General features: G+C 35.7%; 1 pseudogene; it reads left to right on the forward strand.

Annotated features, from left to right (window-relative positions):
- Positions 1 to 10,314: 10,314 nt before the first annotated feature.
- LOC138705146 (V-type proton ATPase 16 kDa proteolipid subunit c-like) lies at positions 10,315 to 16,495 on the forward strand (annotated as a pseudogene).
- The last annotated feature ends 2,143 nt before the right edge of the window (positions 16,496 to 18,638 follow it).

Raw genomic sequence — 18,638 nt, forward strand, 5'->3', positions numbered from 1 at the left:
TAGACAACAGGATGGAATATTATTGGCTAGTTACGCAATTTCTCGCCTGTGATTTAAATCAATTCAATGATGGAGAAATAGTAAAGAGGTTTATGATTAAAGCTGCCGAATTAATTTTCCAGATTGAATAAAAGTTTTCGAGTATCTCACGTTAACCAAGCGCTTTCCTAATAATTCGCCACTGACCGCCTTAGCGATTACGATAAGGTGACGCAGGTCACAGCAGTTTATATTTTCCATCCAACTCTGCAGTCTCCTCTCCTAGTAAACAAACTATTTCAAATCGAGTGCCTCACGTAACCGAAAATTGTGCCCATGTATGGTATAGAAGCTACTATTCTCGCCAAGCTTAGACGACCACACTCACACCACTCTGCTAACTCGTGCCTTACCCAAAACATAATACATCATACGTTGCATGCCTGTTAGTTATGCAGCGTTGTCACATTATGACTCTGAATTAGCCCAGCCGCTGGGCTGAGGCAAGTACGATGTTTTTTTTAACAGAGAAGTTAGTATAGCTCGCGCAAGAAACGAGTACCGAAAAGCAATGGTGGCGTTGCTGTCTGTTTTGACGTGTGTATGTAGGCACACCGAGGGGGAGAGGTGCGAGCCGATGGAAGTAGTCTTTTCTAAGAAGATGAACAAATGAGGACATCGCTGTGGAAATACAGAACGTAGCAAGAGAAAAATTCGAAGCTAATTAAACGCGCAACATATGTTTACGAATAAAATAATAATACCGTGCGATACAAGACACGTATTCACATGCAATGGAACAAACTAAAGTCGTAATGTAACTATCACAACGCAAAACTGATTTTATCGATGTCATTTCTCTTCCGACTGTACTCTTGAATATCATTCAAGTTATCTCGTGGCCTTTCCTGTCCCCCGCTCTTCCTTATCGCAGTGTTTGATTTGCATTCCTTCCGTCGGTATTCCGTGCTTGCGAGACCTATAGTTATCTCTTGCGGCAAGATAAGCTGACCTCTCTACTCGGGCTGAGGCCGTCTATGTTTGGCAACGCTGTTATAAAGCAATTCAGTTATCGGACGCGGCCAACTGCATAACATGAACATAGAGAGCATGTTGATGTGACTTCCTTGACTTCTTTCCTCTGAGCTGAGGTCGTCTAAGTTTGGCGAGTACAATAATCACGCAATTGAAGACATTTACTACGGGTTTACTTTTAGCGACAAGAACCTTGCTACTGTTTGCAAGTTCCCACTGGAATAACCCATATCTCCATCGTGTGCATTTCGCAGTGGTTTCGTGCACCTGGCTGCGGGCTCCAGTGTGGGTTTCTGCGGCCTCTTCTCCGGCATTGCGATCGGTATCGTGGGCGACACAGGCATCCGCGGCAATCATTTGGAGAACTCGCTGTACGTGGCGATGCTCCTCATCCTCATCTTCGCGGAGGTCCTGGGTCTCTATGGGCTCATAATGGGTGTCGTACTGTACGCCAATGTTGGGATGTAACTTTTACACGAAATAAAGATTAATTAATTAAGCTAAACGCTTTCAATATTTCCACTTTTTAGGTGTGGCTGATGTGGTACTTTTTCTGGCTACTACAAGTTCAGACGACACAGGATTGACTTCCTGGAAGTGAAGATTTGAATGTTGCACCTTTTACATTGAAATTGTGTTTGTTTTGTGTTTATCTTGCGTTGTCTTCAGTTACGTACCACATAAATAGGTAAACTCGATATTTGTGAATGTCTAGATTTTGGTTCAAAGTTCTCGTTAGAGTGTAGACAATGCGCCAAAACAACACAATCTTGATTTTTTTTTTTTTGTTTTTAGATTTAAGACATTTAGTTAAAAGTACCAGGTCTCTTGGACCCATACTTATTTACTTACTGGCTTTTAAGGAACCCGGAGGTTCATTGCCGCCCTCACATAAGCCCGCCATTGGTCCCTATCCTGAGCAAGATTAATCCATTCTCTATCATCATATCCCACCTCCCTCAAAATCATTTTAATATTATCTTCCCATCTACGTCTCGGCCTCCCTAAAGGTCTTTTTTCCTCCGGCCTTCCAACTAACACTCTTGGACTCTTGCCTTTTACAAAAAAAAAAAAAATTATACAAATTGAAATATAAATAGGTTATATTGAAGAAAATTAATTAATAACAATCTTCAAAAAAAGGTAACGCATAGCCTATATACTGTACACTAGTTTTCAAGTTAAATAGAGACAGCACAAGGAAAAAAAAAAAAAAAGATACGATTTTTCGATAATCGATTTTGCAAACCCTGTTTCCGATGGAAATAATTTAGGCCTATGTAGACAGAGTATTATAATAATAATAATAATAATAATAATAATAATAATAATAATAATAATAATACTTACAAATGGCTTTTAAGGAACCCGAAGGTTCATTGCCGCCCTCACATAAGCCCGCTATCGGTCCCTATCCAGTGCAAGATTAATCCAGTCTCTATCATCATATCCCACCTCCCTCAAATCCATTTTAATATTATCTTCCCATCTACGTCTCGGTCTCCCTAAAGGCCTTTTTCTATCCGGTCTCCCAACTAACACTCTATATGCATTTCTGGATTCGCCCATACGTGCTACATGCTCTGCCCATCTCAAACGTCTGGATTTAATGTTCCTAATTATGTCAGGTGAAGAATACAATGCGTGCAGCTCTGCGTTGTGTAACTTTCTCCATTCTCCTGTAACTTCATGTCGCATAGGCCCAAATATTTTCCTAAGCACCTTATTCTCAAACACCCTTAACCTATGTTCCTCTCTCAGAGTGAGAGTCCAAGTTTCACAACTATACAGAACAGCCGATAATATAACTGTTTCATAAATTCTGACTTTCAGATTTTTTGACAGCAGACTGGATGATAAAAGTTTCTCAACCGAATAATAACAGGCATTTCCCATATTTATTGTGTGTTTAATTTCCTCCCGAGTATCATTTACATTTGTTACAGATTATGTAATACACATAATTATCTTAAACAGCATTTCAGTAATAGATTACCTGGAATATTCCGCCAAAAAACCTGCTTTCTAACCTTGCCATCGAACACTTAACTCCTAAGACAGGCAGTATACAGAATTGAACTCACACGAGCCTTTCATTTGCTTATTTGGCTCAAAATTCCTCCAAGTCTTAAAATCACTACAGGGAGATAGGAAATTCAGAAAAAAATATTTTAGATCTAATTTTAGAAATTACTTCATTACTTTCTTCAAAAAGCAGAAATTACAGACCATATCATTATGCCTACATTTCTAAAAACTACATTCACAGAAAATGAATGTCGTGTCGGACTGAATGAAAAACTTACTTTAAGAGAAACATCTCGTTAAGAATTAACACCAATAGGCCTACTTATAGGGGGACAAGACTAACTGTAGTAACTTTCGAGGATTATCACTTTTGTTGACATCGTATAAAATTTTGTCGAATATCCTTTTGAGAAGATTAACTCCATATGTAGATGAAATTATTGGGGATCATCAGTGTGGTTTTAGGCGTAATAGATCGACTATTGATCAGATTTTTTGTATTCGACAGATATTGGAGAAAAAATGGGAGTATAAGGGTACAGTACATCAGTTATTCATAGATTTCAAAAAGGCGTATGACTCGGTTAAGAGAGAAATTTTATATGATATTCTTATTGGATTTGGTATTCCTAAGAAACTAGTTCAATTAATTAAAATGTGTCTTAGTGAAACTTACAGCAGAGTCCGTATAGGCCAGTTTCTATCTGATGCTTTTCCAATTCACTGCGGGCTAAAGCAGGGAGATGTATTGTCAGCTCTACTTTTTAACTTTGCTCTAGAATATGCCATTAGGAAATTTCAGAATAACACTGAGGGTTTGGAATTGAACGGGTTACATCAGCTTCTTGTCTATGCGGATGATGTGAATATGTTAGGAGAAAATCCACAAACCATTAGGGAAAACACGATAATTCTACTTGAAGCAAGTAAAGCGATAGAGTTGGAAGTAAATCCCGAAAAAACTAAGTATATGATTATGTCTCGTGACCAGAATATTGTACGAAATGGAAATATAAAAATTGGAGATTTATCCTTCGAAGAGGTGGAAAAATTCAAATATCTTAGAGCAACAGTAACAAATATAAATTACACTCAGGAGGAAATTAAACGCAGAATAAATATGAGAAATGCCTGTTATTATTCGGTTGAGAAGCTTTTGTCATCTAGTCTGCTGTCAAAAAATCTGAGTTAGAATTTATAAAACAGTTATTTTACCGGTTGTTCTATATAGTTGTGAAGCTTGGACTCTCACTTTGAGAGAGGAACAGAGATTAAGTGTGTTTGAGAATGAGGTTCTTAGGAAAATATTTGGGGCTAAGAGGGATGAAATTACAGGAGAATTGAGAAAGTTACACAACGCAGAGATGCACTCATTGTATTCTTTACCTGACATAATTAGGAGCATTAAATCCAGACGTTTGAGATGGGCAGGGCATGTAGCACGTATGGGCGAATCCAGAAATGTATATAGAGTGTTAGTTGGGAGGCCGGCGGGAAAAAGATCTTTGGGGAGGCCGAGACGTAGATGGGAAGATAATATTAAAATGGATGTGAGGGAGGTGGGATATGATGGTAGAGACTGGATTAATCTTGCTCAGGATAGGGATCAATGGCGGGCTTATGTGAGGGCGGCAATGAACTTCCGGGTTCTTTAAAAGCCATTAAGTAAGTGAGTAAGTAAGTAAGGCCTACTTATATTTCATTAACAAAAACGTTTCCGAAACCACTGAATTGAATATATAATATTTTAATTTTAAGTGGGTGAAGAAAGAATGACGCTGAAACTGATCAGTAAGAGAATAAGGAATATTGGTTGGGTCACTGGCTGAGAAGAAATGGTGAACGGGAGAAGAGTTCGGGGTAAAAGAAGATATCGGATCATAGACGACATTAAGATATATGGATCATACGAGAAAACAAAGAGGAAGGCAAAAAATAGGAAAGATTGCAGAAAACTGGGTTTGCAGCGAAAGACCTATCCTTGGACAGAACACTAAATGAATGAACTCAGAAAAGTAACATGAATCTTCAAGGCAAAACAATGTTTAAGAATAAAAAATTATATCTAGGCCACTTCGTTAATATTTAATGTTTTCAAGTTTGAGCAAGAATAATATAAAATGCAAATAAAACCTCTCGACAAAAGAAAACAGTCAACAATATAAGAGTAACACCACAGTCTAGTATGTACAGTCACGAAGCTCAATACCTAGTAAATATGCATCCATAGATTGTTGCTAACCACTAGGATCGCTAATATCGCCTCATTACAGAAAATGCGAAATAGTACCGGCACAGTCTATTGTTCCTAGCACCCTCACAACTCAAGCTTCGTGACTGTATATACTAAACTGTGGTAACACTTCGAAAATGTTACAACTGCATTTCATAAGTTGGTACGCATGACAGCAACTCAATAATGTAGATAATTGCATAATATGCTCGATCATTTACGATGGAATGTAGTTACGTTATCTCTACATATAAAGTCATGTATAATATGTCAATAAAGTTCAGAACAAGTTACAGTAATTCACCAATTTGTTTTATCTAAACTGCAGTACCACACAATTAACTGGCTGTGCATATTCAGATGTTGTGAGTAGAAGACAGGCTTATTTTCCGTTTTATTTACCTCGCCTGCAAGACAGATGGTACCATGTTTCAGATAAAAGACAACGCTCCGGTGAATTCTAATCCAGTTTATGCATTATTTTTTGGAGTTATGGGCGCAGTTTTTTGCCATAGTTTTTAGTTTTAAGTATTCAAATTGTAAGTTATCATTTTACATTTATAAATATACGATTTTAATTTATAATTTAAGATTTTGTACTCAATAATTTGCATTCATATTTCACCAATAAAGTAAGTTGCACTTTTTAGTGCAAGAGACGAAAACAGAAAATCCCCGGAAATTGTAGTAATAATAGCAGTAGTAGTATTTAAAGCTAAAACACACATGTTAGGTCAATAATACAGTGTTCATAGATTTGATAAAATACATTAAAGGTGATATGTTACGGTTGTATGAACACTAATAAATACAATAAGATTGTTAAAGATATTAGTTATAGTCAGACATGTTTCGGAGATGCTTCTCCATCTTCAGTGACTATTTACCACGACGGGTGGTTCAGCTGGTTAGTCTCCTTTAAGCCAAGCAACAACACGGTTCGATCAATTGAACCACCCGTCGTGGTAAATAGTCACTGAAGATGGAGAAGCATCTCCGAAACATATCTGACTATAACTAATATCTTTAACAATCTTAATGTATTTATTAGTGTTCATACAACTGTAACATATCAACTTTAATGTATTTTAGCAGTAGTAGTATTTATGTACTTAAATTAACGACGTTTTCAAATGCAATGATTCAGAGCTGAAATTCAATGTAGTCGAGAAATGGCCAACAAATCTTACCTGTAGTCCTATATCAGGAGCATTATTATTAATATTATATTATTATTATTATTATTATTATTATTATTATTATTATTCTAATTTCTAATTTATATATCTTCTCACCATTCGTGAGCTACCACAAGGGACAAAGAGTACTTAACCATAGAGATTTTAACAAGTTCATAAAAAAACCATTGATTTTGTTTTAACAATGAAATTCCTACAAATAATTTCCTGCAAATATTTTTTTTTGATTAGTGAAAATATACCTATTTTTAGAAAGGTAAGTGTTACAAAAAAGTAAAGAATGCTACTGAACTTAGTCTGATTTCGAATATAGGTGATTCTTCAGGAGAGCAATTGACCCTTTCAATGCAGCTAAGGTTACAATCGGAATAATAGATGTAGGTATTCCAAGCCTCTTAAACACATCTTTCATGAAGAGAGTAGCGGTACCTTCTTGCTCCGATTACTTCAAGCTCTTTTAGCTGGTATTTTTTGAGGTAATGGGGAATGGTAGGATTGCAGATATTCTTTTTTTCATTATCCACTTCTGCTGGCTGTTTCTCATCCGTTTCGAAACGCACAGTGGGATCAATTATGTATCCAGATCTTGTAGATTCCTTGAAAGCTATTATATCTATGCGCCGTGTACTGCCAGTGACGGAGAGACCATGCACTTCTTCAAAGGTGTTGTAATCGGCATGTTTGAGGGCAGTGGCTATAATTGATTTTACTAATTATTCTAATGCTGTGAATGTTTAACTATCGCTGTCATATAAGTTGGCTTTAGCGATCATAAATTGATTCACAGTTGCACAGGGGACTGTCCAAATCAATGTTTGAGATTCTTTGGCCATGATGTTCTTGGTCATCTGGGTATCTTCTTTTTCTTCTTTTACAAGCGTTCCCCTTTTCAGCGGTTGCTTTTTATTCGTTTCCTTCAAATTTCGGTCTTGTCATTTTCCCTCTTCTAAATCTATTCTCTCTAGGCTTTAGCACTTCCTCTATGCCATATTATACTGGCTCTTCCTCTTCTACTGCCTGCTGGTGACCAATTTATAACTTGCTTTGGCAATCTTCCATCCACCATTCTCTGTACGTGCCCACACCATTGTAGACTTCTCTTTTCCAACAGATCTATGGTCCTTTCTCTTAAATCCATCCCTTCTCTGAATTCCTTATTTCTAATATGCTGCATTCTTGACAAACCTACTCGCATGATTCTACGAAGACTACCCATTTCAACCACTTTCATTTTTAAGCAATTTCTCAGTTTTAACAAAACTAGGTAACTTGTCCCAAACAGGATTTGTACTCGGACCCGCTTTTTAATATCCAACTTTCTGTGCCATATGTAAGCAGATAACTTATATTTTTTATGCTCGACCGTGCCGAAATGTAGTAATCATACACCTGGTAGCAGTCCTTTAATGCATGTCATTAAAGTACACCTATTCATTAAAGTTCAGGTTTTCGGTTATTCTCGGATATGCAATCGAAAGACAAGTATCGAAACGTCACGGAGGCTGGAAATCCAATACTGTCGCAGAAGGTCATGTTCTGTTACTATAATAATTAGCGTTAATTGTAAATAATATTCAAATAAATTCAATTTGTCATCTCGTTTTTCAATGTCGAATTCAATTTCAAGGTTATATCAAGACTAATGTTTATCTTACTCTTTAGATTATATCAAGGTCGTCGGCATTCGTTTCCCGGAAAAAATCAATACTTTCGCGTCTGTGCACATCTCACAATTTATGATGTAGGCTATTGCACTCACTCACATAACAATAACATGAATCCTTATGAATAATTTCAAGTTAGAAATATGGTCGAGCATAAAAAGTCGTATGAAACTTGCCTATAATACTTTCGCGTCTGCGCACATCTCACAATGTATGATGTAGGCTATTGCACTCACATAATAACATGAATACTTATGAATAATTTCAAGTTAGAAATATGGTCGAGCATAAAATGTCGTATGGAACTTGCCTATAATGGTAATTAAGACGCTCGTATGAAAATTATGAAATTCGCTTGCGCTCGTTTCATAAACATCCTCGCGTCTTAATTACTACCATTATAGGCTCGTTGCATAATGTACTATACTATTATTTGTAGAGTAATATTTTTGTACTTGTTTTTATAAATCTATGCGGCAGGCGACTCCATTCATAGATCTAATAGGTTCAGTTGCTTGAGTCGCTCAATTGATGTCTTTTTCACATGTTCTAGAAAGGTCAATTATGGAACCAACTGACTTGCAGAGTAACTTTCGGCGTTAAACCTCGAACTCATTTCATCATGATAATTACACTTCTCCTCTTTTGTTATCATCGTTTCTTTCCCATATTTCGGGCTTACTCCGATGTAGAGTAGCTTGCGGGATGTCACCGAACTTGGACCCTGTGGTATGTGGTCATTAGTTGCTGGTGGTGGTGGTGCTATGTATTCCGCTGGGGCCCATGGTAGCTCGTGGGACCAGAGGTTAAGGAACCGCGGTGATGTCTATGCGGAAAGATAAAGGGATTCTGTATCGAATGCTCATGGAATTCGCTGGCGCTGGAAATCAGACGTAGTCTTAGTCCTCAGTTGTTTAAAATTAGGTTGTTTAGAAATATTTTAAGTGCACAGAACTAGTTTTTTAGGTATAATTTTATTTATTATTATTATTATTATTTTTTTATTGTTAGTTGGAAGGCCGGAGGGCAAAAGACCTTTGGGGAGGCCGAGACGTAGATGGGAAGATAATATTAAAATGGATTTGAGGGAGGTAGGATATTATGGTAGAGACTGGATTAATCTTGCTCAGGATAGGGACCAATGGCGGGCTTATGTGAGGGCGGCAATGAACCTCCGTGTTCCTTAAAAGCCAGTAAGTAAGTAAGTATTATTATTGTTATTATTATTATTATTATTATTATTATTATTTTACACAGTCATTACTTTATTTTTCCATTAACACTTATATCTAGGTAATTGTCATTGTCTCAATGTACCACGTGCTGTGCTGATCATACTAATAATTCTACTATTCCTGTAGTTGTGAGATTATATTCATATGTATTAATTCTTTTTTTTTAAGTTAATACTTGTATACTAGAATGTATTTTCCTTTTTGTGATTATATATTCAGTCTCTTTTTTATTATACTGTATATATATATATATATATATATATATATATATATATATATATATATTATTGTTATTTTAAAGTTAATACTGATTGTGCATATGTATTCAATCTCTCTATTTTACTTAATTAGGTTTATTATTATTTTTAAATTAATATTTGTATACCGGTATGTATTTTCGTGTATGTGATTTGATCCTGGTTGAGTGGAAGAGAAGGCCTGATGGCCTTAACTCTGCCAGGGAAACTACTGCTGCTGCTGCTGCTGCTACTACTACTACTACTACTACTACTACTACTACTACTACTACTACTACTAGTTCGGTGACGGCACGCAGTGGAATTTGCAGCGGGGGCATGCACATCATTCTATTTAGGGTAGTACAATGGGCCCACTCAAGCGGCCTACGTGCGAGGGAAGTCCCAAGCCCGTACCCGTGTCCGTCCCCTCAAGGAGGACTAATAGAAACAATGTCATGAAATTCACAATCAAAATTGTAACACAAAATGTATTTTTTTTAAATTTCGAAAGCCGCAAAAGATTGTGGGTCTACTTTTTTGTTCAACGTAATTACAAAAATTGTATCTGAGAAGAAATGTAGTACGTTCTCTTACACTCTGTATTATATTAAAATACGGATATATTGCTAAACCAGCTAGGGATAGGCTACGAAAAATACTAGATATAGAAACGAAGAAATACGCCAACGAATCTGTCAAATGTACGATGTTTTCTAGCTCTGGGAGCAGCGTTTGGAACCGCGAAGCCGGCACAGCTGTCGCAGCCATCTCTGTAATGCGACCCGACCTCATCATGAAATCCCTCGTCCCCATCATCATGGCGGGCATCCTGGCTATCTACGGGCTCTCATCGCCAATGACATCAAGAAGAACATCAGCGGGTACACCGTGTACAAGTAAGTCACGACATCCAACCAGAGATAACTAACAATGTGCCACTGTGATAAGTGTGGTTCCTGTCCTCGGTGACCCTGCGTGTTGCCCCACTTTCAAAATAGGTGCAGTAAGTCAATGAAGAACTCAATGTAGTTCAACAGATACCAAATAGGCAAAGAAATAAAAACATCTTGTGTTTTTTTTTTCAATGGGAAATTCAGCTTGGACAGAGTCGAATATGAAATCTGAAATACAGTAGAACTTGGTTATAACGACATCCAAGGGACCTTGAAAATTATGTTGTTATAAACGAGTGTCGTAGTAACCGAGATTCATATTATCAGTCTAGTGAGGTGGAAAATGAAAAATAATAAACATAATTAGGCTTATTTTAGATTTATGTATTCACTTTTAAGCATACCATGAACACAATAAAATACATGTACAATTATAAATACAGTATTCTGTATTAAAACAGTTTGTTCATTACTCACCGAACTTATTTACTGAGGAGTGAAGTAATCAGTCATTTTACTCTGTTGTCTCCTACTTGCCCAATATACACTTTCTAAATTAAATTCTATGTTCATTATTTCAGTTGCAATTTCACTGCTCCCTCTCCTAGCTTCATACTCCCTCCTCTAGCTTCATAGAAATATTCGTAATTCTAATGGCTTCTAAAGCGTCACTCACTTCTTTTAGTGGCCATGCTGCGTTAAAATGCGTGCACTTAGTGAAAACTTCCTGTCGAAACTGACGCATGCAGGTACCATTAATACCGCATGAATTCGGGCAGGTTACAATGGGATGGGGAATCTGCCTGCATTCCAGAAGTCTATGATAGAAGGGAACAGTACCACATACACCTTATACTAGGCATGAAACTTAAGAGTGGTCACACTTTTGGCCTTTCAAACAAGATGACCGGGATCGAATCCCGGTTTCGTCTCGAATTTTTTATTTGAAAAATGTTCATAATCTATATTCTCAGGAACCAGGGACGGTGGACATGAAATATTTCTAGTGAAAATCAATGGGTCTGCATATGACGTTATTTTAATTTTGCTTCTTACATAAGTGGTAAATGAGATTCTGTACCAGCAAAATTTTGAAGTCGGAAGAATTATAACTTATCTTCCGATAAAAAAATGTAATTCCGTTCACTATCATCGTTATATGGGTCACTTGGTCCGTTCCGTCCCTACTGTCTAGCACTGATCCCACCATCATAGTTTAACAGTTTGTGAGCCGCTCAGAGCAAAAGTGGTGTAAGTCAAAATTGGGTAATGAGGTTTACAGTAAAAATCCTGTAAAGTACAGCGCAAAGTAGCAATTAATATGGCCTTATTGCTATCCACTGGCTACTAATAGTTTAAAGAAATTGAATATTATTGATACCTTGCGCTGTATTTTACAGAATGTTTACTTTTACCCTCATTATCCATTTTTGACTTACATCACTTCTGCTCTGAACGGCTCATGTATAGAATTCCATTTTCTATCATAGGATTAATGTGTTATTTTCAGTTTCTTCTGCGATCTTTTATTTCTGTATTTAAATTCCCCTTTCCTTTGTGTTAAGATCACGTCTTTGAAACATACATAAATACAGAGATGATCATCATTTTAAAACTTCATCTGATTTTGTTTTCTTGTCCCTTTATTTAAATTCCTCGTCACTGTTTCACACATTCATTGATATTTCATAAGCCTATTTTCCATAATATATTTTAGGTGAGATATATTGCATCAAAGGTAGTGAAATTAACTTATTCAATGATTTTATTATCTACAGCTATTTTGGATCTTTTTTTTTTTTTCACTCGCTGTTATTTATACCCGCTTTAACATCTTTGGTCATATCGCGAGTTAATCTTTTAGGTGAAATCCGAAGGCCTGTGTACTATTGTTGAGACTGGTTCTATTGTTGTGAACTAGATGGCGATTGTATATGTATTACTGATTTGTTATGAATATGATTTCGGTGATGAATGGGGCCGGTGATATTCAGGGATGTTGTGGCCCGAATTTCCTGGAATTTGCCTTACGGTTGAGGGAAAACCCTGAAAAACCTCAACCAGGAAATTCAACCCGACCGGGAATCGAACCCGGGCCCTCTGCGTAAGAGCCCAGCATGCTGACCCCTTTGGATCTTGTAGGACTTGAAAGCAATAACAAGTATAATTTAGGTTTTATTTACACATATAAGTTATGTTATGGGTCATATGAAGAGACAAAGAGGAAATCAAAAAATAGGAAAGACTGGAGAATGCTGGGTTTGCAATGAAAGATCGGCCTTTGGGCAGAACACTATGAATGAATGAATGAATGAATATGTTAAGGCTAAAAATCCTCTGTTATTTGCCACACCTTGTATGTAGCCATTTGAAGGTCGTCTTTTGAATCTGCAATAATTACGTTAAAGTCGTCGGTAAATAAAATGCAATTTAAATTTATTTTATTAATTATACAGTTTTTATTTACAACAATGAGCCATTTTCTGATGAATTCGACTAACTAAAGATAAAAGTATTGGTGAAAAGGGACACCCTTGTTGAATCTCACTATTAATTTCTGTCGTTAGAATTCATAGTGTTTTTCTTTTGTCAATTAGTGTTATTCTTCTATGTGAGTATAAACTTTACGAGCTGTTTTTATTAGTTGGCTACGAAACCCTTTTCGTTTTTACCTCACCCACATTAAAATATATATTACATAATATCAAAAGTCCGAGTATAACAATCAATCTATCTTATTATTAATCGTCTTACTACTGTTAGTAATACTCCTGTTAGGTTTCAGGACATCTTTCTTGAGCCTGGAATGGGATGGAAAACTCATGTTGACTATGTTGCTAAAAAATAAGTAAAGGCCTATATATGTTAAGGTTGTTAAGGAATAATTTACCTAACAAGGTATTGTTTACAATATTTCATAGCCATATACAAAGTCATTTAAATCATGGTATTATTCTTTGCGGTCACCATACTTCTGCTCAAGCTCTTTTCATATTACAAAAGAAAGCTTTAAGATCAGTTCATTGCCGTCTAAGTATGTACTGGCCTGTCTCCTTTACATTCGGAATAACATTAATAATTACATAGCATGTACTTCTGTTCATAAATATTCTATGAGAAATAATACAAATTTATATATTGATAAATGTAAATACAGTATTACTCACAACAGTTTTCTATTCTTTGCTTTTAAATTATTTTATGCTCGACCATGCCGAAATGTAGTAATTATACACCTGGTAGCAGTCCTTTAATGCATATCATTAAAGTACACCTACTCATTAAAGTACAGGTGTTTTCAGCCAATGACAACTCAGCTTACAGGTGTTCAGCCAATAACAAGTCAGCTTTGTACCGTTATAAAACCGCAAGTATCGATTATTCTCAGATATGCTATCGAAAGAGAATTAGCGAAAAGTCACGGAGGCTGAAAATCCAATACTGTCGCAGAAGGTTATGTTCTCTTACTATAATAATTAGCGTTAATTGTAAATAATATTCAAATAAATTCAATTTGTCATCTCGTTTTTCCATGTCGAATTCAATAATCAAGGTTATACCAAGTTTAACGGGATTACACAAGGTCAATGACATTATTGTTCCTCGGAAAAAATCAATACTTTCGCGTCTGCGCACATCTCACAATTCACGACCTAGAACAAGGTCACTTCCGATCTTGTCAGATACAAATAAAATGTATACATCTGAATAATTTCAAGTTAGAAATATGGTCGAGCATAAAAAGTCGTATGAAACTCGCCTATAATGGTAATTAAGAAGCTCGTATGAAAATTATGAAACTCGCTTGCGCTTGTTTCATAAACATCCATACTCGCTTCTTAATTACTATTATTATAGGCTCGTTGCATAATGTACTATAATAGTCTATCTGTTGATATAAGGAATCTTTAATTCCGAGTGTTTAGGACACGAATTAGGACTATATTATGATGTCGATGAGTATGATGTATCTTAATTTGTTTCCATTGTATGACATCATGTATTTTAAACTAGCCGTAACCGTGCGCTCCGCTGCACCCGTTAGAAATAAATATAAAGTAATTACATAATTAAAATAGGACGTTTGATCCAGGGAACATTCGTGTTTGATAGAAGGATAAATCGTTTAATATGTTACTTAATTTAAATTCTATCCAAATAATTAAAATGCGATCATTTTGGTCCAGAGACACTCATTTGTGCAATGACAATTCCTTTAACCTGTTTCTTAATTTTTATTGCATGCAACCATAGTTTAATGAAGATTGACATCATTTAGATTTAATGTGTATATTTTATTTTACTTGTTATAGGTTTCCATTGAATTATGGTAATAACTTAATTTTAACCCTTATTTTCTACGTATTCAGTAAATGGCGCGTGGCCCACTATGGTTGTGAACCCTTCAAATAACCTAAATTATATTATATAATATTACATATTATATTATATTATATTATATTATATTATATTATATTATATTATATTATATTATATTATATCAGAAGTTACTGTAATAACATTATAGCATTATGTCCACCTAGAGAAACTACACTTTCCAATGGTGAAATAATAATTAATTATACAAATCGGTTAATTTAGCTTCCGATATTACTTCATACAAACACAGAAACATTCTCTTTGGCTATCTTTCATAGTTTCGATTGTTGTTGTCCAAGGCCCCTTACAGACGAAGTCATTTGTTTTTTAATTCATTACACGGCCTTAGATGGCAGTTATTTTAATTTTAAAACTCATTTATCTCATTAAATATCAGTCCTATCAAAATGTTTCAAGGAATAAACCTTATCGAAAATTATTTTTAAAGAAACTTTTGTTATGTAACATTTTTCATAAAAATCAATAATAAACGAGATATTTCGATTTATTTAATTCAGGCCACCTTATAACTCCCCTTTTAAATAATGTATTTTGAATGCCATATAGCCTAAAATGTAAGTTACAACGAACTTAATTTATATTCCAATTTTCATCGAAACCCGTTCAGCCATTATCGCGTGAAAAGGTAACAAATAGACAGACAGACAGACAGGCATAGAAACAAAAATTTCAAAAAAGCTATTTTCGGTTTCGGGGTGGTTAATTATAAAATATGTTAGGACCAATTATTTTTGGAAAATCGAAAGTTACCAGAAAAATTTCGGCTACAGATTTATTATTAGTATAGATTGTATATGACGATGCCATACATGTTCCACATGTTTTTGCAAAATAAACTATCTCTATCTCTATCTTATTATACGCTACTGAGTCGACCTGGTTGGCAAGTTAGTATAGCGCTGGCCTTCTATGCCCAAGGTTGCGGGTTCGATCCCGGGCCAGGTCGATGGCATTTAAGTGTGCTTAAATGTGACAGGCTCATGTCAGTAGATTTACTGGCATGTAAAAGAACTCCTGCGGGACAAAATTCCGGCACATCCGGCGACGCTGATATAACTTCTGCAGTTGCGAGGGTCGTTAAATAAAACATAACATTTTATACGCTACTGACATGCATATTCAAAGAACAATGAACTTTACTGATGTTCATTTCTCTAATTGCAGAGGTTTCCTTCACTTCGGGGGCGGACTGGCTGTGGGTTTAAGTGGACTGGCTGCTATCGGCATCGTTGGTGACAGTGGAGTGCGCGGGAATGCCCAACAGCCTAGACTCTTCATAGGGATGATCCTCATCCTTATCTTCGCAGAAGTATTAGGGCTCTATGGACTTATTGTTGCAGTATTCTTCTATGCGGACTGATTAAGCGCGGTCTTGTGCATGTAATTTAAGTCACTGCAATTAAAGTCTATTAAACAAATGTGTGTATACTATTAACGGAGTGTATATTGGCTAGTTCAGTCTTCTTGGCTGATGTTATTCCACCAGCATTCCACTGTAAGATGTTTAGTTGATTCTGTACCATTAAGGGTATATGTAGTAGTAGTAGTAGTAGTAGTAGCAGTAGCAGTAGCAATAGCAGTAGCAGTAGCAGTAGTAGTAGTAGGTTTATTTTGCCTGGCAGAGTTAAGGCCATGAGGCCTTCTCTTCCACTCAACCAGGTTACAATAATATACATGAAATACAAAATTAGATTACAAAACAACACAAAAGAAAATACCTTAGAAATTACATAAAATATAGTAGAAAATTACAATAGACAAGATCAATTACATAATATAAAATTACAAATAGTCAAGATCGGTTACATAATATATAAAATAAAGTAGAAAATTACACATAATCAAAATCAGTTACATAACATATGGGGGAAAAAAACACACACACGCACGCACACACACAATTTATAAGACCTAAAATGCTCGAGATAAATTCGACGATTAATTCACTTCAGATATACTATACAGTTAATATACTAATAGGAGAATACATGTGGGTTACAAGACATAAAATGTTGATTAGCAAAGTCGTACTAAATGGCATGCAAACACAAATGATTAAGTAATATATCAAGATAATAAAAAAAAGAGAAAAAAAGGAAGGAGAGAGAGAGAGAGAGAGAGAGAGAGAGAGAGAGAGAGAGAGAGAGAGGAGAAAAAAATAACGAATTGGTCATTTAAGACTATTTAGAAACTTCCGCAAGAGTCTAGTTCTGTTCATTAAAAACATTTCTAAGTACGTGAACGACCACACATATTCTCAGAAAATACAGGTTCTAAATCCCTAAAATTTTATAAGGAAATGAACCCACAATTGGACAAAAAATACAAGGTACCACAACAAGACTTCTTAGAACTCAAATATCTGATAACGATATATAAAGGTTACTAATAATATTTTTAAGAATTTACTTTTTACTTCAAATTAAATTTTCCAAAATTTGAAAATTTTCACACATATTTCATAACTCCACAACCGTTAGAGATAGAATTCTGAAATTTTGTACACAGATGTAACATGCATTTATGCAAAAGGTAGACTACAATAATGCCCATTTCTTTGAAAATAGAAAAATTAGGTCACAAAACATTATGTAAATTTTAATATATTTTATATAGAACAAATAAAGAATTAATTGTATTAAAATAAACAATTCTACATGTCTGAGAGTAGTCTACTTTTCAGAAATAAGTGTTTATTACATGCAGAAAAAATATTAAAGATGTCAAAGAGACCATAACAATGTTATGGTTACCAAATGATGTAACTTCAGAATTTTTTTTTCATACTCTGATAAAACTGGTTTGAAAAACATTATTAGTAACCTTTTTTATACTTTTATCAGATATTTAAGTTCTAATAAGTCTTGTTGTAGTACCTTGTATTTTTTTTTAAATTATGAGTTCATTTTCTTATAAAATTTTAGAAATTTAGAGCCCGCATTTTCTGATAATATTTGTGGTCGTTCACGTACATATACCCTTAAAGTAGTCCCCGCCCGGAGATCCGATTGGGGGACTATTTTACCTCCGGATAATTTTACCTTAATGGTACTCATTTCATATTGGAGTGGTTAAATGGCAAGTTGTAGCCGATTTAAGTGAACACCATATTTTAACGTTTTGGTGGCTACTTCATTCACACACAACCCCCAGAATGTCTGGAGGACCACACCTGCTGTTGGTCGACGGGTCCATTGGACCTAGCTGGGAGATCGTGGTGATCACCAGCTTTCCCTCATTAAGCCACCGGAGGACGATTTTAGTGCCATAGCAGGTCAGCACTAGGAACAGAAAAGTAGAAAGAGGAGGAAGGAAAGGGAAATGAACCCCTAGGCCTCGAATGCTCTAATGCCGTCGGGGTCGAAGAAAGTAAGAGTTCAGTCAGAGGACTGGATAGGAAAGGGTAAAGAGGGAATTAGGTATTAAATAGAGGAAAATTATACCAAATTCAATCATTAACTCATCAAGCTGACTAGTGCTAATTGATGAGTAGCCCCTCCCTTTAGTTCAGCTCGTAAAATTACGCTTACTAACAGCTGCACCACGGGAAGGTAGGGATCGGACATTGGGTATTTGTCCAGGTTGGTTCCTTAAAGCCTTCAATGGGAAGGATTAATGGCTCTCCCCCCAGTATCCGACAGATACCGTTCTGCAGCCAAACCCTTTAACTCTATTAAATATAGTATATAATCTAAATTTAACAGAAGAAATACTGAAATCAGAAGTAAACAC

This window comes from Periplaneta americana, chromosome 8, assembly GCF_040183065.1.
Source record: "Periplaneta americana isolate PAMFEO1 chromosome 8, P.americana_PAMFEO1_priV1, whole genome shotgun sequence".
In the NCBI taxonomy this organism is placed as follows: domain Eukaryota; kingdom Metazoa; phylum Arthropoda; class Insecta; order Blattodea; family Blattidae; genus Periplaneta; species Periplaneta americana.